General features: G+C 45.4%; 2 long non-coding RNA genes across 2 annotated transcripts; one reads left to right on the top strand and one right to left on the bottom strand.

Annotated features, from left to right (window-relative positions):
- The first annotated feature begins 1,459 nt into the window (after positions 1 to 1,459).
- On the top strand, positions 1,460 to 19,372 carry LOC117084123. The gene is made up of 3 exons (XR_004437326.1): positions 1,460 to 1,544; positions 12,476 to 12,479; positions 19,360 to 19,372. It is a non-coding gene; the product is annotated as an uncharacterized LOC117084123 (long non-coding RNA).
- On the bottom strand, positions 1,490 to 5,510 carry LOC117084117. Its single transcript, XR_004437324.1, has 2 exons — positions 5,432 to 5,510; positions 1,490 to 1,542 (listed from the first exon to the last, which is right to left on the bottom strand). It is a non-coding gene; the product is annotated as an uncharacterized LOC117084117 (long non-coding RNA).
- Positions 19,373 to 19,801: the final 429 nt, after the last annotated feature.

The following is a 19,801-nucleotide window of genomic DNA, read 5'->3' as shown; positions in this document are numbered from 1 at the left end:
ACAAAAAGATTAGCCGGGTGTGGTTGCAGGTGTCTGTAATCCCAGCCACACAGGAGGCTAAGGCAAGAGCCAAGATCGCACCACTGCACGCCAGTCTGGGTGACGGAGTGAGACTGTCAAAAAAATAAAAATAAAAAGCCCCAAATCCCACATGCTTGCTCTGTATGTTATTCCCAAGTTACTTTTAAACTTTAAGGTCTCACCATTTCCAAGATGATAAAAGATGCAGGGAAGGAAAAAACCCAATCAATCAAGCAGGTGAAGAAGCAGACATAAACAGGCCAAAGGTTAATGGCAGCAACATAAAATAAGCCAGAGGCAAACTATTCCCCAAACTAGAGTAGCCTCAGGGGCATGCACAGCTGGAGACAGCAAGCCAGAGAGGGATCTCAACACTGCCTAACCTTCCGCTTGTCCAATGGGGGAGTGCCACCCCATTGGAATGGTTAAGGTTGGACACAAGCACCTTCTGAATGTCCTGAATCTACAGGAGATGACAAGGGAGAAACAAGGACAGGGAGAAAGACAGAAGTGGCTTAGAGAGAAACAAGAAAGTCAAGGTAGGAGGAAGATGTGGGTTCAGGAAATGAAATGCTGAAGAAGAGCAGAGAAGATTAAAACCATGGCCTGTGCCCTTCTTCCAAATGGCCACCTGCTGCCTTGCCAGGGGCAGGAACAAATAGATGGAAAAGTCCCCTGAGTGATACAGTCACAGAGTAGAGTCACCTGACCAATGCAGCTCTTAATACGCTCACTGGATCCCTTTTCTCAGGCCCAGGATGTGGGTGATCTGGTAGAGCTCCAGATCTCCACCTCCATTAAAAAACCAGACTTCTGAGTAAGGATTCACTTGAACTAAGGGGGCTCCAGCTAAAAAATAAGTTTGAAAGACACTGATCTTCTCCAGTATCATCTTACAGAGGAGGAAACTGAGGCCCAGGGGAAGAAGTGATTTTTCTGTGATCACCCAGCAAGCTGGTAGCAAGTTAGATCTTCTCTTACTCCTAGTGCCTGGGGCTCTCCTCACCACAGCCTGGCCCCCTTCAGTGACTCCTAAAGGGACAGCCTGATGGCAAGTGTCTGAACTCATTGGCCCAGCATCCCCTTGAGACTGGGGATGAGAAAAATCAAGCAGCAATGACCATTTCCTGGGTATCCTGGGTGTTTACAGCGGCCAAGTACTAGGGATTAACATAAAAACAACAACAAGGAATCTCATTTAATCTTCAAAAATGGAAGTCAAACAATACTACCCCTATTTTACAGATGTGAAAAGACAGGCCCAAACAGCTCAAGCAATTTGCCATAAATCAGATCCCTAGCAGAGGGAGAGGCAGGATTCAAACCCAGAATTCTCTACAATTACACAGCAATCTCAACAATTACCCTCTACTGCCCCTTGGGCCTCCTGTCCCCAGGAGCCTGGCCAGCCAAGACTCACATCCTCAGGAGTGGTTATCTCAGGGCTACTTCCAGTTTTTTTCTTTTTGTCTTCACTCCTGCTGGAACACCAGGGCTGTTCCTCTGCTGATATTCTTTTAGCTGTGGGAAAGAAGAGCAGTAATACTCATGAGAACTACCAGCCCCTACAGCCACATCCACCTTTACAGTTTTTGCAAAATACTCTTTTTTTTTTTTTTTTTTTTTTTTTTTTGAGACGGAGTCTCGCTCTGTCGCCCAGGCTGGAGTGCAGTGGCCGGATCTCAGCTCACTGCAAGCTCCGCCTCCCAAGTTTACGCCATTCTCTCGCCTCAGCCTCCCGAGTAGCTGGGACTACAGGCGCCCGCCATCTCGCCCGGCTAATTTTTTGTATATTTTAGTAGAGACGGGGTTTCACCGTGTTAGCCAGGATGGTCTCGATCTCCTGACCTCGTGATCCCCCGTCTCGGCCTCCCAAAGTGCTGGGATTACAGGCTTGAGCCACCGCGCCCGGCCAACAAAATACTCTTATACACCATCTGATTTAATGCCACCAACAACTGTACAAGGTGTTGTCACAATCACTTAGTGACTGAGAGGGATGGATATTATGGACAAAAAACAAGGGGGGGGCAATAATGGAACTTAAACTCAGTCTTCTGACTCCAAGCTCTGGGGTTTTCCACGAATCAGCAGCTGCCAGGGACCAAAACCAGAGTCAGAGATAGAAAAGTAAACATTAAGTAGGCAGGAACTGCACTCTGTGGTTTAGTCATACATCCTCACATGTCTGTTGGTGTGAAGAAGTGCACCAGTACCTCTCAAACTTTTATAACAATGTGTCTTCATGGCAGAAGGCAGCTTTTTTGTTAAATCTGGCAATTTTTCAGAAAGAGGACAACCCAAGTCTCATTTCACAGAAAAGTCTGGTGTGCTCTTAGAAACCTATGTGACTGTCATCCCTAAGTACATTAAGGCTTTTTCCTCTCTCAAGAGAATCAAGGGAAACTGATGCTTCAGAAAGATCTCCCACATTTATCCTGTGGCACTCAAAGTACCCAAGTTGAGATGATATGAGGAAGATTCAAGCTGTCAAGTTCAGTTTCCCAGGATCTATTCCACAGAAGATAAGCAAATATCACTTCAGAGACCACTGACTGAAGGGCAGTCTGGTCCCAGAACTGTGGAGAATTAGAATATGAAGTGGAGAACTCAGAAAAAAATGTTAAAGTCTCTCTGGAGAGAGAAGCCCAGGAGAAAACCAAACCAAACCCGTTCCCCCATTGCCACCCAGAGATACTGTCAACGTTTTGAGATCATGGGGGATATGTAGGCTTTTCCCACTGTCAATGTCTATGAGAAGGGAATAAGGCAGCCTGTAACCTCTTGCTCCTAGGTCCCATATTCCCCATTCCCCTTCTAGCTGGAAATTTGTGCTGCAACAAGAGGAACCAGAAATGGGGTGAGAATGCTCAGGGGACTGGGTCATAAGATCAAAGGCTGGTCTTGCAGCAGTAATGACAGTTCCTAGGGGGACTGTGACATCACTACATTCCACTCCTCCTGGGGGTGGGAGGAAACCACATCAGTGCAATGGCTGAGTCACTGAACCACGATGTGGGAAGGTGACATAAGGCTGGGACCCAGGTCCTTAGAGACACCAGTCCAAAGAGCTCAGGGAGGTCGGGCTTGGGTCAGCAGGAGGGGAGAGCAGAGTCTGCAGCAGGGAACCCCATGAATCACCAGCCCAAAGTCACCAAGGGATGACTGGTGATGGGGGTGGGAGATGGGGCTGGGGCTGGGGGACCCAGGTCCTTGGATAGGTGATTCCAAAAAATCCAGGGAGGTCAGGCTTGGCATAGCAGGATGTGAGGGCTGAATATGGAACAGGGAGCCCCAGGAGTCACCCGCCCAACATCACCCTGTCGTGATTGGCGAGGTCAGGGGCTGGGCTGCTTGGTGAAGGGGGGGCTGACTGACAAGACTTTGGTGAGGGGAACCCAGAGGTGCCGGGGTTGGGTGGCCTAGTCCGGTATTTCTCAGGACTGGTATGGACTCTGGCAACAGTTTTGTCCTTGGAGGGGATCTGTGGCTGGGTTGGGGGGGCCATGACCTGGTGAGTTTTACCTTTTTCTTGGCTGCTGCCAATTTGCTCTGTCGAGTTTCTTCTAACATCATGGGGTGGGGAGGGAAGCAGAGTTGGGGCCACATCAGCAAACACCTCCAGTGACCTACCAGGCAGCTATGCCACTGAGCCAGAGGAGGCATAACCAGGGAACCACTAGAACATAGAATAGGGGTGTGGCCTTAATGATCCAAGTCTATTGGTCAATGAGGAAGATGAAAGGGAAAGTAGGCGTGGCCAGGCAGCAGTGTGTCCAGAGGAACCTGTGGCATCACAAGGAAAGTTGACCATGCAACTGCTGTCCCTTCCCACTTTGAGAGGGGGCGGGGCCTGCCTACTCCAGGAGAGGAGAGGGGCCATCCAATCTGGGAGAGGGGAGGGGCTGGCTTTTGCTTTAAAACTTTAAAAATAAACTTTAAAAAATATATGTGTTTATCCTTTATATATATGCGTGTCTGTGTGTGTGTGTGTGTCTATGTGTTCCTCCAGAGCTGTCTTCATTATCCAGCATCCATGGATGATGATTTTGGCCTATATCCAGCATCCATGGATGATGATTTTGGCCTATATTTTTCATCTTCAGATGGAGTACAAGAATTATCAGTATTACCTCAATTGAGACACAAATCCTATAAAAACGGAAAATCCATAGCATGTTTGATTATTAATGAAGTAGACTGTATTATCCAACATTCCAATAAGGTAAAATAATCACAATGATTTCTCTTTTTTGGAAAAATATTATTCTTATTCTCCTACATTATTAATTTTTTTTTTTAAACAAGAAACATGTCTAGTATCTTTAAAAACACAAAGCTTTTGGGCTGGTTGTGGTGGCTCACACCTGTAATCCCAGCACTTTGGGAGGCCTAGGCAGGTGTATCACCTTAGGTCAGGAGTTCAAGACCAGCCTGTCCAACATGGTGAAACTCCGTCTCTACTAAAAATACAAAAACTAGCCAGGTGTGGTGGTGGGTACCTGCAGTGCCAGCTACTCGGGAGGCTGAGGCAGGAGAATAACTTGAACCAGGAATGCAGAAGTTGCAGTGAGCCAAGGTTATGCCACTGCACTCCAGCCTGGGTGACAGAGTGAGACTCCACCTCAAAAAAAATAAAATAGTAAAAAAAAAAAGAAAATACAAAGCTTTCAATTTAATAAGCACTTAAAGCTCTTCACCGGTTGAAGGCAAATACAAGGCCTATTTTTCTAGAATCACCTGGCCTTTCTAAGCCTTTCAAATGAAACTGAATTTCTCACTTGATACTTGGCTATGACTTGCAATCATGAAAACCAAGAATTGTGCTGTGTCACTGTGTATTGCTTGTTACCTGAATTCCACACTAGACTGGGATCAAGGGTTGAATATTTCATGACTTCCTCCATAATCTGTGTACTTCTTTTCCCACACAAAACTAAGCTTTTTTCTAGAGTTCTGCAATTTACAGTTAGTAGACAGGAGTGGTTCTCAAAAATGTAGCCTCTGGACTAGCAGCACCAGCAGAACCTGAGAACTTTTTGTAAGCGTAAATTCTCAGGCCCCAACCTGGACCTGGTGAATCAGAAACTCTGGAGTAGGGCTCAGCAATCTGTGCTGCAGTAATCCCTCCAGGTGTTCAAGAACCTCTAGCATACAGCAGGTAGAAAAATGTTTCCTTCTGTAGGTCCAAAGCCAGGGATACTATATGTTCTGTCTTGATATGAAACAATGACATGTAATTAAAAGACATAAATCTCCTTCCTACTCCCACCCTCCATCCGATGTGTTTTATTTTTATGAGTTAAATAAGAAAACAAGCGGCAGTCAGAGATTCTGTCTAAAAAGGGTCTTTACAAGTGTCAGTTCTCATCCAGCCTGATCTCACTCAATACCATTTACACTCTCTTACCTCTCAAGTTTTTAAAATGTGCCTTCACAATGTAAGTTGCAGGCACACTAGCAGTTCTATAACAAAACACCAAGTAGATCAGAATGTCCAAACTTACTAGAGAAGAAAGGTGGTATCACTGGCTATATTTTCAAATTGTATTCAACAGGAAATGTAAGTTTTGAATTCTTTCACCTTCACACTTCCAAGTTAATAGAATTAAATCAGAATATCTTTTTCTTTCAAAGCCAGGCAAAGTTTTACTGTATTACTTCTTGCTTTAAATGGATATAAAGCAGAGTCCTGGTAGGCACATTTTCTATGCCTGCAAAGATGCAGAACTAAACAGTACCATCTGTTCAATATTAAAACAAAAGTCCTGTAAACCTCGGATGGTGAGTGTAATACTCCAACACTAGCACCAAAGCCTCAAATATGAAAAGATACCAAGAACCCCTTTAGCAAACAAAATGAGCTGTTGGCTGGAGCAGTAGCTCACACCTATAATTTAGCTTGTCAATAATTTGGCAAGCCAAGGTGGGAGGATCACTTGAACTCAGGAGTTCAAGACAAGCCTGGGCAGCATAGTGAACTCACAGCTCTACAAAAAATTTTAAAAATTATCTGGGCGTGGTGGCACATACCTGCAATCCTAGCTGCTTGGGAGGCTGAGGTAGGAAAATTGCTTCAGCTCAGGAGTACAAGGCTGCGGTAGCTATGATCATGCCACTGCACTCCAGCCTGGGTGACAGAGCAAGATCTAGATAATTATAGTCTGTCCTGCTCCTGTTTACATTAAAATCACTAAGATAAATGCTTTCAATCAGCAGGATAAAAATGAAGTGAAATGTGACTTTGGAGGTTGGCCAGAAAATAGCAATGGAGAAATAGGCACTTCCCACAAGAATAAAAATGGCCAATAAGCATATAAAAAAGATTCAAAGCCAGGTGCAGTGGCTCACACCTGTAATCCCAGTACTTTAGGAGACCGAAATGGGTGGAGAGCCTGAGGTCCGGAGTTCAAGGCCAGCCTGGCCAACATGACTAAATCCTGTTTCTACTAAAAATATAAAACTTAACCAGGCATGGTGGTGCACACCTGTAGTCCCAGCTACTTGGGAGGCTGAGACACAAGAATCAGTTGAACCAGGGGGACAGAGATTGCAGTGAGATGAGATCACACCTCTGCACTCCAGCCTGAGTGACAGAGTAAGACCCTGTCTCAAAAAAGAAACAAACAAACAAAAAAAGCACAGGTAAAATTGTGCCTATAACCAGGAGAGAAATAAATCAATGGAAATAGGCCTAGAAATGACAGAGACGATGTAATTAGCAGACAAGGATATTAAAAATATTATAAATATGCTCCATATGTTCAAGAAGGCTAAAAAGTTTGAACATGATGAGAAGAGAGAAATGGAAGATATATTGGCCAAAAAAAAAAAAAAAATTAAAAAAATAAACACTGGCTGGGTGAAGTGGCTCACGCCTGTAATCTCAGCACTTTGGGAGGCTTAGATGCAAGGACTGCTTGAGCCCAGGAGTTCAAGACCAGCCTGGGCAACATAGGGAGACCTATCTCTATAAACAATTTTTAAAAATAGCCAGGCATGGTGGCACACACCTGTAGTACCAGCTATTCAGGAGGCTGAGGCAGGAGGATCACCTGAACACACTAGGTCGAGGTTGCCATGAGCTGTGATTGCACCACTGCACTCCAGCCTGGGCAACACAGTGAGACCTTGTCTCAAAATAAAACAAAAAGAATGACTAGAGATGAAATAGTTACCTCTGCAGATATGGGATTAAAAGCAGTTGAAGTCAGTGAGGGTAGGTGTGGAGGCTCATGCCTGTAATCATTCCAGCAATTTAGGAGGCTGAAGCAGGAGGATTGCTTGAGGCCTGGAGGTCATGACCAGCCTGATCAACATAGTGAGGTGTCATCTTTACAAAAAAAGGAAAAAAGAAAAAGAAAAAAGAAAAACTGAACAAAACATTTTCAAAAAAATTTAATGAAGACAAAATACAGACTTTTTCACACAAAGAAAAGCCAGGATAATCACCAGTGGGCCTGCACTCTGAGAAATGTTCAAAACAGTTCTTTGGTCAGAAGAAAAATGACACTAGATAGAAATTTGGATCTACACAAAGGAATGAAGACCACTGACATAATAAATACATGGATAAATAGAAAAGATCCTAGTTTCTCATTTTGTGATGTCTAGAAACAGTTGAGGCAAATGTAGTAACATATTGTGGGGTTTATGACAGGTGGAAGTAAAACAATGACGAGAATAGCACAAGGGACAGGTGGGGAAATGGAAGACTACTATCATAAGGTGGCAGTCACAGTTGAGGGAGGTGATAAATCTCTGTGATTCCACCTAGAATACTGCATTGCTCCTGGAAGCAGGGAGAGGGAGTTTCAGAGACTTCCCCCGGGATCTTCCTACTATAGTGGCTCATACCTACAGCTCAGGGAGTAAAGTAAGAGCTCTGTTACCTTCTAAGCATACTTATATCAATTGCATATTTAGGGACAGATAAATGACAACCAGATGGGGCTGCAGCCTCTTAATCCAGGGATCAATTTATTACCTAATCTTCATACATCTTCAGTCTTTTGGAGAGGGGACATTGTGGCATTGTGGGTCTTCTGGTGTCAGGGTCAGCTCTAATCCTATATAAATGGTCCTCAAATAATCTGGGTATTCCCTTTTCATCAGCTACAGTTACTTCCATCAATGACCCCACATCCCTTTGGAGAATAATTAATGAATACCATGTGGTAATGTTGCAGAATCTTTTCCCAAGAATACCCAGCCTACCCTACAATCAATGAGCTATAGGTCTCAATTGTCTCAGTCTGAAAACTGGGTAGGAAATTGTAACTTTTTGTTGCAGCCTTCTGCGTGCCAGATGTCATTGTTGTTGTTTCCTGAATACACAGATCAGGAAATATCCTAGGGCTCACACCTGTAATCCCAACAATTTGGGAGGCCAAGGCAGGAGGATTGCTTGAGCTCAGAAGTTTGAGACCGGTCTAGACAACATAGCAAGACCACATCTTCACTAAAATTAAAAAAAAAAAAAATTAGCCAGGCATGGTGGTGCATGCCTGTAACCCCAACTACTTGGGACGCTGAGGTGGGAGGATCACTTGAGCCCAGGAGGTTGAGGCTGCAGAGAGATATGATTGTGTCACTGCACTCCAAACTGGGCTACAGAGTAAGATCCTGTCTCCAAACAACAAAATACCCTAGTCAACTGCCTATATAACTTTCCCCAGGAATGCCATCAGTTTTTACCCAATACAACAGATCCCTGGAGGTCAACGCATCCTGGTTATCACTCTAGCCTTCCTATCGATTAAGTTAATTACATCCACCTTGTTGATGATGCTGCATTGCCACCACCTGGCATCTGCTGTCCTCGCCCTCCACCATTCCCACTGACACCACGAAGCCTGGTCTCACGGCAACACCTCCTCTTGTCGATCCTGGACTACAAAGGATAGTGCCCTGAGTCTCGGAAAGATTCAGGTGCCCTTCTCACTAGTGCCTTCCTTGGTAGCCTACAGAGGGGAGTTCCTGTGAGGTTTCCAAGGGCACATAGTCAAGTGGTGGATTCTGAATCTGCTGGCATATAACGAACCATTCCAACATTCCTACCTCTCTATACTTTCTGGCTTCTTTGATGCTTTGCAAATGCAGTTCTATAATCTCCACCTAATTCCCTGCAGCAGCTGTTCCATCCACATTTCAAGGAGCCACTGCAGCGCATGTTAGAGCCCCAGGTGTCCTTGCCAAGCCATTAAATCCTGAGAGTGCTCCCACATCAGTGTATTCTCGTGTATACAACCTTTAGTCTCCCCATGGTCCAACATCCTTATGTCCAGTCCTCCACCTCCTTTCCCAGATTCTGCCAGTACACACTCGGCAGCTACTGCAGCATTTTTGGCAAAAAATCATTCTCCCAGAGCAGACTGTGCTTGTGACCTTGGGCCATGATGAGGAATGACCATAGCCTGGTGTCAATGTGGGGCAGCAATGATGATACACCTTATCCTGCTGTAAAGCCTTGTTGGAGGCTCTTTGCCTAGTCTCCAGGCAAGGGACAGCTGCCCTTCTCTTAGCAAGGAAAGGGGGTTACTTCTTTTAGCCCAGAGCATTGAGTGGAAACTGGAGGTTCGAAGTTCTCAGATGTATCTACTTAAGTTCCCCACACCAGATATCAGGATCCCATTGCTCCTCTCCCCTCCCCTCCCTCTTTTTCTCTCCTTCTTTCTCTTCTCTCCTCTTTTCTTTTCTCCTTTCTTTTCTCTTCTCTTATTTCTTTCCCTTCTCTTCTTTTTCTTTTCTCTTCTCTTTCTCTGTCTTTCTTTCTCTTTCTTTGTTTTTCACATGGGATCTCACCCTGTCACCCAGGCTGGAGTGCAGTGATGTGATCTCAGCTCACTGCAACCTCCACCTCCCTGGCCCAAGGGATCCTCAGTCTCCTGGGTAGCTGGGACCACAGGTACATACTACCACATCTGGCTAATTTTCATATTTTTTTATAGGGATGGGATTTCACCATGTTACCCAGACTGGTCTTGAACTCTCAGGCTCAAGTGATCCTCCTGCCTCAGCCTCCCAAAGTTCTGGGAAAATAGATATGAGCCACTGCACTCACATCTCCTTTTCCTTAAGTAATTCTAAATAAAAAGACTAAATCGTAAAATAAAATTTGTGTATTTTGGGGAAATGACACAAAACTGCCATGACAGCTGAAATTAAAAGACTTTATTTCTCGATTTTCTGCTGTGTGCATGCGTGTGTGTGCACACTTGTCCTTGGTTGGCACCCTATGTGTGTACCTGCTGTAGCTATTGGGTCAATCTGCACAATGTCTGACTCCACAATTTCCAGCAAACAAAAGCTCTACACGGCCTAATTTTCAAGCGGTCGAGACTGAAGCAGCAGTCTCCTTCTGTTTTTAATTTGAATTAAACTGCCAGGCTGCACTCGTGTGGGAAACTGACAATATTCAACAAAAAGTTTCCAGGTGAGGCCTGTCACCCTCCAGTGTAACTTTAGGGCCTGCTTGGTAGGGGGACTGCCTTTGGCTGGAGGCTGGGTCAAGAGGGCTCTCCTGGCATGGCACATTCCCATCGTAGGGAGGGAACTCTGTTGGGAGCACGAGATGGACCACGAAGACCCATCCATTAGGAAAGTGGCCCTTGGTCTGTCCGGTTTTAGTGGAGGAGGATGATTGGTGCAACAACCACTTCTGCTGGGAAAACTAGTTGGAGACATGGACGTTCATTGTCTTTACCATGTGTGCCCCACCAGGACCCAAACTGGAGAGGTGAAAAGTTCCAGAAGACAGATCAAGAGTGGTGGACATGTCATGACTGCCCAGGCTGGGATCCTCCCACCACCCCTTGGTCCTGCCCTCTGGAACCCTGGGAAGGCTGGTGGAAGTCCTTTTTGTGGTCTGGGCTTCTGGCCAGGATGCCTATGGCTTCCTAACACCCACGTGGGGCAGCCTAGTGTAAAGATCCTGAAAATAGAGGAACAGCAATCGATAAAGTGAACCCAAGATATGACTAAAGCTATCTGATGGCAAAGCCTTTGATGATGAGAGTCTGACTGACATCAGAAAGATGGCCCTGAGCATGGCACCTCTGACCAATCCCTCACTCTGACCTACCGAGCATATGAGCCTAGCCTTGCTCACCTTCGGGTCTGGAGGAAGATCTCATGGAGTCCACTCGATAACTGCCTTCCTGTGTGCCTGTCACAGCTGATTCCACCCACACTGTTTTCTACCACAGCCAGCCCAGCCCTGCCATGCCCTGCCATTGCAGTTAGGGCTCTTTGGGGGTGAGTGACAGAAAATTCACTTGAGTTGCCTTAGACAAGAAGGGAAGTTCATTGGTCAGTAAGTCAGCCACGTGCAGGGCAGGGAACAGCTGGGCCTCAGGAATACCTGGTTTCAGAGTCACCAGTGCTGTCAGGATTTGCAGGCTCTTTCCCTTGTCTCTGTCTCCACCTCAGTCTGCAGATCAGTTCTGTGCTCTCAGAGAAACTTTCCCCACAAGGTTGGAGTCAGGCTATTGGTAGCATGAGACTTCCATCTTCCTGGCTTTGCCCCTAACAAAGGATGGTACTCCCCTCCATTAGTTCCTATTAAGAAAACTCCAGAAGAAAGTTTCTGCTTGGTGTGGTCTGGGTTGGCTGGATAGCTGGGACGCTAAAACTGCCAACCCCTCTAGTGTCATGTGGTTGAAGTAGGGTGGGGAGATGTATTAGTTCACGTTGCCATGCCAAAATACCACAGACTGGGTGGCTTAAACCACAAACATTTATTTCTCACAGTTCTGGAGGCTGGAAAATCCAAGACCAAAGTGCCAGCAAGGTAGGTTACATTCTGAGGCCTCTTTTCTTGTCCCGTAGCTGGCTGCCATATTGTGTGCTCTACGTGACCTCTTTGCATTTGCGCAGAGAGTGACTACACTCTCTAGTGTCTCATCTTATAAGGACACTAATGCTACTGAATCAGGGCCCCATCCTTAGGACCTCATTTAACCTTAATGACTTCCTGAGAAGCCTCATCTCCAAATATAGCCATGCAGAAGGTTAGGGCTTCAACATATGAATTTAGAGGAGACAGAGACACTCAGTCCATGATGGGAAGAAAAATTTCATGAAAAATGGGGTGAAGTGGCCAGAAAAGGGGCAGACAAATTGTTCTCTCCATTTTCCAAAATACACATCTCACACACACACACACACACACACACACACAACACATGGTCCTGCCTTTGCCCCTTCCCAACAAGGCCACTCCCCACCCCATGATTATTTACCTCCCTCCTATCCTGCTCTCTGGAGCTACCCTTTCCCCTAAGTTGTCCTGTGGCTCACTGATTGCTACATGCAGGTAGGTGCATGTAAATGTAGCCCAGGGCTGGGGGCTTCCTGGACCATGTGTGTCCTGAGCCCTACCATGGGACTGGGCAGGAAGCGGGTCTTACCCATGTCTAATGTCCTCAGGCAGAGCCTGGCCCTAGGACATGAGCTCAGTGGGTGCTGCAGCTTTGTTGGATTCACTTCAGGCACCTTTTCCCCACATCCACTTGTAAGGTGCTCAGAGCCTTGATACCTCTTGTCCTTGGAAGAAAATAATGTGATTACTCAGCTCACACAAACCTGCTGGTGGCTTCCTGTAATAGAAGGACATGATTTTCTAGTTCAAAAGAGTCTACCAAGTGACTAGCACAGTGAATGAGGATCTACAACAGGGCAAATAATTGGGAAATTTCAGAAAACTAAGAACAGAGAGAAATCCTAAAATCTTCCAGAGAGAAAAGACAGGTCATATATAAAGAGCCAAGACTCCACATGGCACCAACTTCTTCCCAACAACACTGGGAACTAGAAAATAATAGAGCAATGTTTCCCAATGTGATGAGAAGTTACATTTAAATTACAGCATTATATCCAGTCAAACTATTAATCAGAAGTTGGAGTAAAACAATAACATTCTAAACTATGTGACAGTCAGAAAGCTTGGCTTCCATTCACTCTGTCTCAGGAAGCTACTGGAAGATGTGCTGCAACACAATGAGAGGATAAACCAAGGAAAAAGAAGATCTGGGGCCAGGGAACAGGAGATGCACACAAAAGTAAGCAAACAGAGTTGATCTACTGCCTGCTTGAAAACACTATTTAATAATCCCTAGCCCAAAGAAGGCCAGAGCTCTCATGAATCTGACCCAACAGATTTTGAAGCCAAAGTTGAGGACATTTGAAGTGAAAGCCTGACCAGACAGAGATGAGGCTCCTGGGAGGGAACAGGTTCAGTCCTGCTCAGGCTGCAGTGTCCTCGGGCTACAGTTGGACAAGGGCTCCCTCTGGGTCACAGCTTCTAGGGACAGAGTTTGGGGTAGTTCGATTGTCTGCATTGTAGGACTCTGGTGATGAGCTCACCTGGGAAACTGTGTTGTAATGGGAAGGGAATGGTTTTGCTTTTCCAAATCATCTACCCCATGCATGCTTGGATCCACATTGAAATTCAGTGTAGAAACTGCCTTTGAACGGCTAAGCCTGAACTCTGGGCTGTTTGTCCAGTTTCCTGGCCTCTGGCTTTGTTCACTCCTTACCCCTACCCATCACTGATGCCAGATCCATCCTTCCAAATATCCTTTCATCACGTTACCCTCCCCACCACCTCATGACACCTTCTATACAACAGGAAATGCCTCCCACCTCAGCCTGGCATTCAAGGTTCTTTCTGACATGGCCCACCTCTCACCACCCCACCAAATCTCCCTGTGGGCCCTGCCAAATTGGATCAACTTTTTCTATCCATGAGCTGAACTTTCCCACCTCCGTACTGTTGCTTACACTGTGACCTTCCTGTGTGTGTTCTTTTCCTCCCTCTTCCCAAGTCCAAATGCCTGCACCACCCTGCACAGCCAACAGTGGTACCCAGGTAGTCTGCTATGGGCCTGGAATAAGGCTCTGAGACATGCTGGCTTCAGGTGGGACCCAGCACATTCCCAGCTTTGGTGGCTCTGGTGAGAGACCTCTCCTGCTTGAGAAAAGGAGAGGGAAAGGTAAAAGGGACTCTGTCTTGGAACTTAAGTACTTGCCTGTCCACGGTGGGGCAGAGCACCAAATAGGCTCCTGTGGTCACTGATTTTAGGCCTTGTCTCTTAGATGGAATTTCTTGACCTGCCCTGGGCTGGAGGGGAGCCCACTGCCCTGAAGGGTGAGTCCCAGGCCTGGAAGCATTCACCACAAGTGACTTAAGAGCCCTTGGGCCCTAAGTAAATATCAACAGTAGCCTGGCAGCACTCCCTGTGGGCCTGTGGTGGTAGTCACAGGGCGTCTCCTCTGCCTGTGGAAAGGGAAAGGCAGAGTGGGAAGGACTTTGTCTCATGGTTTCAGCGTCAGCTCAGCTGCCATACAGTAAAGCATCAGGTAAGTTTCTAAGCTTTTTGCCTCCAGTCCCTGGCTCCTACACAGCATCTCTGGATGCACCAGGGCCTGAGGGAACTGGTTGCCCTGAAGGAAAAGACACAAGCCTGACTGGCTTTGCCACCTGCTGACTGTAGAGCCCCGGGACCTTGAGTGAACATAGGCAATAGCCAGGTAGGGTTGACAGTGGGCCTTGAGTGAGACCCAGTGCTTTGATGGCTTTAGGTCTGACCCAGTGCAGTCCCAGTGGTGGTGGCCATAGGGATGCTGTGTCAGCCCAAGTGGCCCAGCTCTGAGTGGCTCAGCAGAGAGAAAGAGAGAGAGAGAGAGAGAGAGAGGACAGACAGACACATAGACAATTTTTTTGGAGAGAAATTACAGGTGGGGAATAAGAGTTTCTACTGCCTGGTAGCCCAGAGGATTCTTACAGATCTTATCCGAGACCACTAAGTAGCTCCTCAATGAGTCTGCAAGAACCATAGCATTACTGGGCTTGGAGTGTATCTAATAAAGATACACTTTAGATCACCACACCCATATCCTTTCAAATACCTGGATAGCCTTCTCAAGGGTGGGTACAAACAAGCTCAGGCTGAGAAGATGGTGGCAGCCTGACATGAGCCATGGAATATTTGCACCACGGAAAATGGTAAACACTACAAAACAGACTTCTGTTCCCTCTCTGACAGAACCCCTTGTATAACAACAGCACACCACTGCCCCATCCCTGAGCAGAGCGCTGTGTGTTGCAGCAGAGTGGAGGCAGATGTCTTCTCCCTTGGGCTACAGAATACACATTTTTTTTTTCCCTCAGCATATGGATCATTCTCAAGGATAGATTATATCTTAGGTCAAACAACAAGTCTTAAAAAATTTAAAAATATTAAAATAATATCAAATGTCTTCTCTGATCACAATGGAATAAAACTAGAAATTAGTAACAAGAGAAATGTTGGAAACTATACAAACACATGGAGATTAGATAATACGCTCTGGAATGACCAGGGGGTCAATGAAGAAATTAAGAAGGAAACTGAAACATTTCTTAAAACAAATGATAATGGAAACACAACATGCCAAAACCTATGGGACATGACAGAAGCAAGACTAAGAGGGGAGTTTATGGCTATAAACACCTACTTTTAAAAAGTAGAAAAGCATCAAATAAAAAACTTAACAATGCTCCTTAAAGAAATAGAAAAGCAAGAACAAGCCAAACCCAAAATTAGTAGAAGAAAAAAAAAATAAAGATCAGAGCAAAATAAATGAAATGAAGAAAGCAAAGCATCAATGAATTGAAAGGTGGTTTTTGTAAAGGATTAACAATATTGAGAAACTTTTAGCCTAACTAAGGCTAAGAAAAAAAGAGAGAAGACCCAAGTGAATAAAATCAAATATGAAAAAGGAAACATTACAACTGATACTGCAAAAATTCAAAGGATCAGTAGTGGCTATTATAAGCAACTATATGCAAAGAAATAGGAAAACCTACTAAAAATGGATACATTTCTAGACACATCCAGCCTAGCAAGATTGAACCATGATGAAATCTAAAACCTGAACAGACCAATAACAAATAATGAGATCGAAGTGGTAATAAAAAGTCTCCCAGCAAAGAAAAGCCTGGGACCTGGTGCTTCACTGCTGAATTCTACTAAGCATTTAAAGAAGAACTCATACCAACCTTACTCAAGCTATTCCAAAACTAGAGACCTTACCCAACTATTCCAAACTCATTCTACGAGGTTAGTATTACCCTAATACCAACACCAAAGATGCATCCAAAACAGAGAGAACTACAGGCTAATACCACTGATGAATATTGATGCAAAAATCCTCCACAAAATATGAGCAAATTGAATTCAACAACACATTAAAGTTGGAGTGCAATGTCCCAGGTTCACTCAACCCTTCCCCTTCTCTCTGTGTGCATCTACTTTGGCTGTGCTGCCTAGTGGCAGTGGCGGTAGCAATGTTGGTGCGTGGGCCTCCCAGGACAAGGAGAAAGTGAGTATGCCCTTCTCTTGCCTCCTGCCAAGTGTCTGCAGCCTGGCACCAGCTGGCCAGGACTTCAAGCAAGGGACCTGGAGATGTTCTTTTCTAATTTCTGGATTGGGAAATGGAGGCAAATTCTGGGTACTAGAGTGAGAACTAAGAAGAGGCTTGATCAGGGGAGTCTGGGGTCCTGAAATGCAGAGACCTGAAACCCTCTAGAGTGTCTGGGGAGCTGGGTGGGTGTTCAGTCCAGTCACTTCTCTCTGTGCCTCAATGTTCCAGGTACCCTTGGAGGTGTTGAGATCCCGGGAATTCCTGGAACCTGGCTGCATGCCCTGGCCATCCTGATGCCCTTGTATTCTCCATGGCAGGCCCACAAGGCCAAGGAGAATGGCTCTGACAGCTTCATTCATTCCATGGACCCACAGCTGGTGCAGCAAATGGAGACCACAGAGAGCCTGGTGGACTCCTACATGGTCATTGTCAACAAGACTGTGTGTGACCTCATGATTGGTCTCATACCAAAGACCACCATGCATCTCATGATCAACAATGTGCATGCACTGCCTCATGGGGGCAGGGGGCTCCTGTGGCACTGAGGATGCAGGTGGCCATGTTGGAATAGGGTAGCTGCCGACCAGCCCTATGGGACCAGGTCCAGGGACAATGGCACAATCCAGACCAGAGCTGTCCCATAGAAATATAACGTGGGACTGAGCAGAGTGCCCCATGTCTGTAATCCCAGCACATTGGGAGGTCAAGGCAAAAGGATCTCTTGAGTCCAGGAGATTGAGACTATGTTGGCAACACAGTGAGACCTGTCTCTACACAAAAACTTTAAAAAAGCTGGCCGTGGTGGTGGTACATGCCTGTAGTCCTAGCTTCTCAACGGGCTAATGTTGGAGGATCACTTTGAGCCCAGGAGGTTGAGGCTGCAGTGAGCGGCGATCTCACCCACTGTACTCCAGCCTGCTGACAGAGAAAAATCCTATCTGAGTAGACAGGTGTCCTGATGGCATGATAGGACCTGGGTCCCCTCCCACATATGTGACCTTGGGCAGGTGACTTTTCCTCTAGACCTCAGTGTCCCTATCTGAGTGAGAAAATGGCAGTGGGAGAAAAGGACAGACCCCAACTCTACAAAGAAATACAAAAATTAGCCAGACATGGTGGCACATGCCTGTGGTCCCAGCTACTCAAGAGACTGAGGCAGGAGGATCATTTGAGTCCAGAAGGTCAAGCCAGCAGTGAGCTATGATCATGCCATGGCACTCCACAGCCAGTGTGGCAGTGAGACCTGTTCCAAAAACATTTTTTTCTATTTTTTGAGAGGGAGTCTCACTCTGTCACCTAAGCTGGAATGCAGTGGCATGATCTCGGCTCACTGCAACCTCTGCCTCCCAGATTCAAGTGATTCTCCTGACTCAGCCTCCCAAGTAGCTGGGATTACAGGTGACCACCACCACACCCAGCTAATTTTTGTATTTTTAGTAGAGTCAGGGTTTCACTATGTTGGCCATGCTGGCCTCAAACTCCTGATCTCAGGTGATCCACCTGCCTCGGCCTCCCAAAGTGCTGGAATTACAGGCATGAACCACTGCACCTGACCTAAAAAAAATTTTTATTACAAAAATAAACTCCTATTTCTGAAATTCACTACTGATATGAAGTCACAAGGGAATATACCTCCTACTCTAGCAAACAACAACAACAGGCCAGATGAGCTAGAAAATAAAAAATATGTTTAACTCATCAGAAAGCTAAGGACACAAAGAAATCTAGGTTGGGTGCAGTGATTTATGCCTGTAACCCCAGGACATTGGGGCACCAAGGCAGGCAGATCTCTTGAGCTCAGAAGTTTGAGATCAGCCTGGGCAACATGGCAAAACCCTGTCTCGACAAAAAATACAAAACTTAGCTGGGTGTGGTAGTACACACCTGCAGTCCCAGCTGCTCAGGAGGCTGAGGTGGGAGGATCAGTTGAGCCAGGGAGGCAGAGGGATTGTAGTGAGCTGAGATCACTACAGGCTGTACTCCAGGCTAGGTAAGAGTGAGAACCTGTCTCAAAACAAAAACAAAAATCAAAAAAACCTAAATGATCCAAACTCCAGAAATTGCCAAGTCCTTCATAGGAGAGAAGAGACCCCCTAGCTCTTGTTATTTCTAGTTGAACTATGGTAGGAGGAGTAATACTCTGGGGGAGAAAAGAGAAACCTGTTGAAATTTAACAAAATTTTCACAACCCTTTGGAGGCTGGTTTGACATTAGAACCTAGAGGACCCAAATTCATAGATGAAGGCTTCCAACCAATCTTACCCCTTAAATGGTGACCAGGTATAGCAAGGTGTAGTACTCTAAAGGTGTAGATAACAGAAGGAAAGCTGACAGAGCTTGACTTCTCCCAAGGGCAAAATACCTTTTAAAAATGAAAGCAGAGGCAGGATTGTTGTGAAATCCAACAGAGGCATGCTTGGAGGATAAGTGGAGTCAGAAATGCTGAGAAACCCATCCCCTAGGCATTGTGGGCATTCCTCTACAAAAGGGCAGGACACACAGGAGAGCTGAGAAAAATATCCTCCTGTCCCCCAGCCCACTGATAAAAAAAAAAATCCTGGCAGCAAGGTTGTAAACCAGGGAAAGATCTCCCACAGTGATGAAAGCTGGTGGCTTAGCTATGAAGCAAAGTCAGATCTCTGGAATCTTGCCAAAGCCCAAAATTCAGGCCCTGATGAGATGAGAATTCTGATTCTATCTTCATTCCATGTATTTGAAGCTAGACACAAACGGAATCAAACTAAACTCAAACTGCAATAAGCCCCAAACTAGAACTCTTATACGTCAGATAGAGCCACCATTAAACTGGCCTAACAAAACAAAACAAAACAAAAACCAAAGGGCATGCTCTGTTTTAGAAGTAAATATTTGCTTCATTTTCTCTTTTTTTTTTCCAACAAAAAACGTCTGTCATCCAATCAAATATACAAGAGTTGTAAAATCAAGAAAATAAGATTCACGGTAAGGGAAGGGAAAGGCTCAATAGAAGCAGAACCAGAAAAGACCTAGATGTTGAATTATCAGTTTGGATCTTTAAAATAACTGATTAAAGGGGAAAAAAAGAAAAAAAAAACAGTAAAATAACTGATTAAAATGCTGAAAAGTAGAATGGAAAAGGTGGAAAACATGCATGAAGCAATAGGAAATTTCAGCAGAAAATGGTAACCATATAAATACAATGATATGCTAGAAATAAAAATATTAGAAATCAATAATTCAGTGCAAATATGTAACTAGAATCTCCAAAGAAGAGAAGCAAGAGAGTATGAGACAAGAGAAAAATGTAAACAGATAATGGCCAAGAAAGAACCAATATTAATGAAAGACATCAACACAGATCCAAGAAGATCAGTAAACTCTATAAAAAGAAAAA

The sequence above is a fragment of the Trachypithecus francoisi genome, unplaced genomic scaffold (assembly GCF_009764315.1).
Source record: "Trachypithecus francoisi isolate TF-2019V2 unplaced genomic scaffold, Tfra_2.0 Contig00443, whole genome shotgun sequence".
Classification (NCBI taxonomy): Eukaryota; Metazoa; Chordata; class Mammalia; order Primates; family Cercopithecidae; genus Trachypithecus; species Trachypithecus francoisi.
The sequence above is the reverse complement of the archived record's forward strand: the minus strand, read 5'-3'. Positions and strand labels throughout refer to the sequence as shown.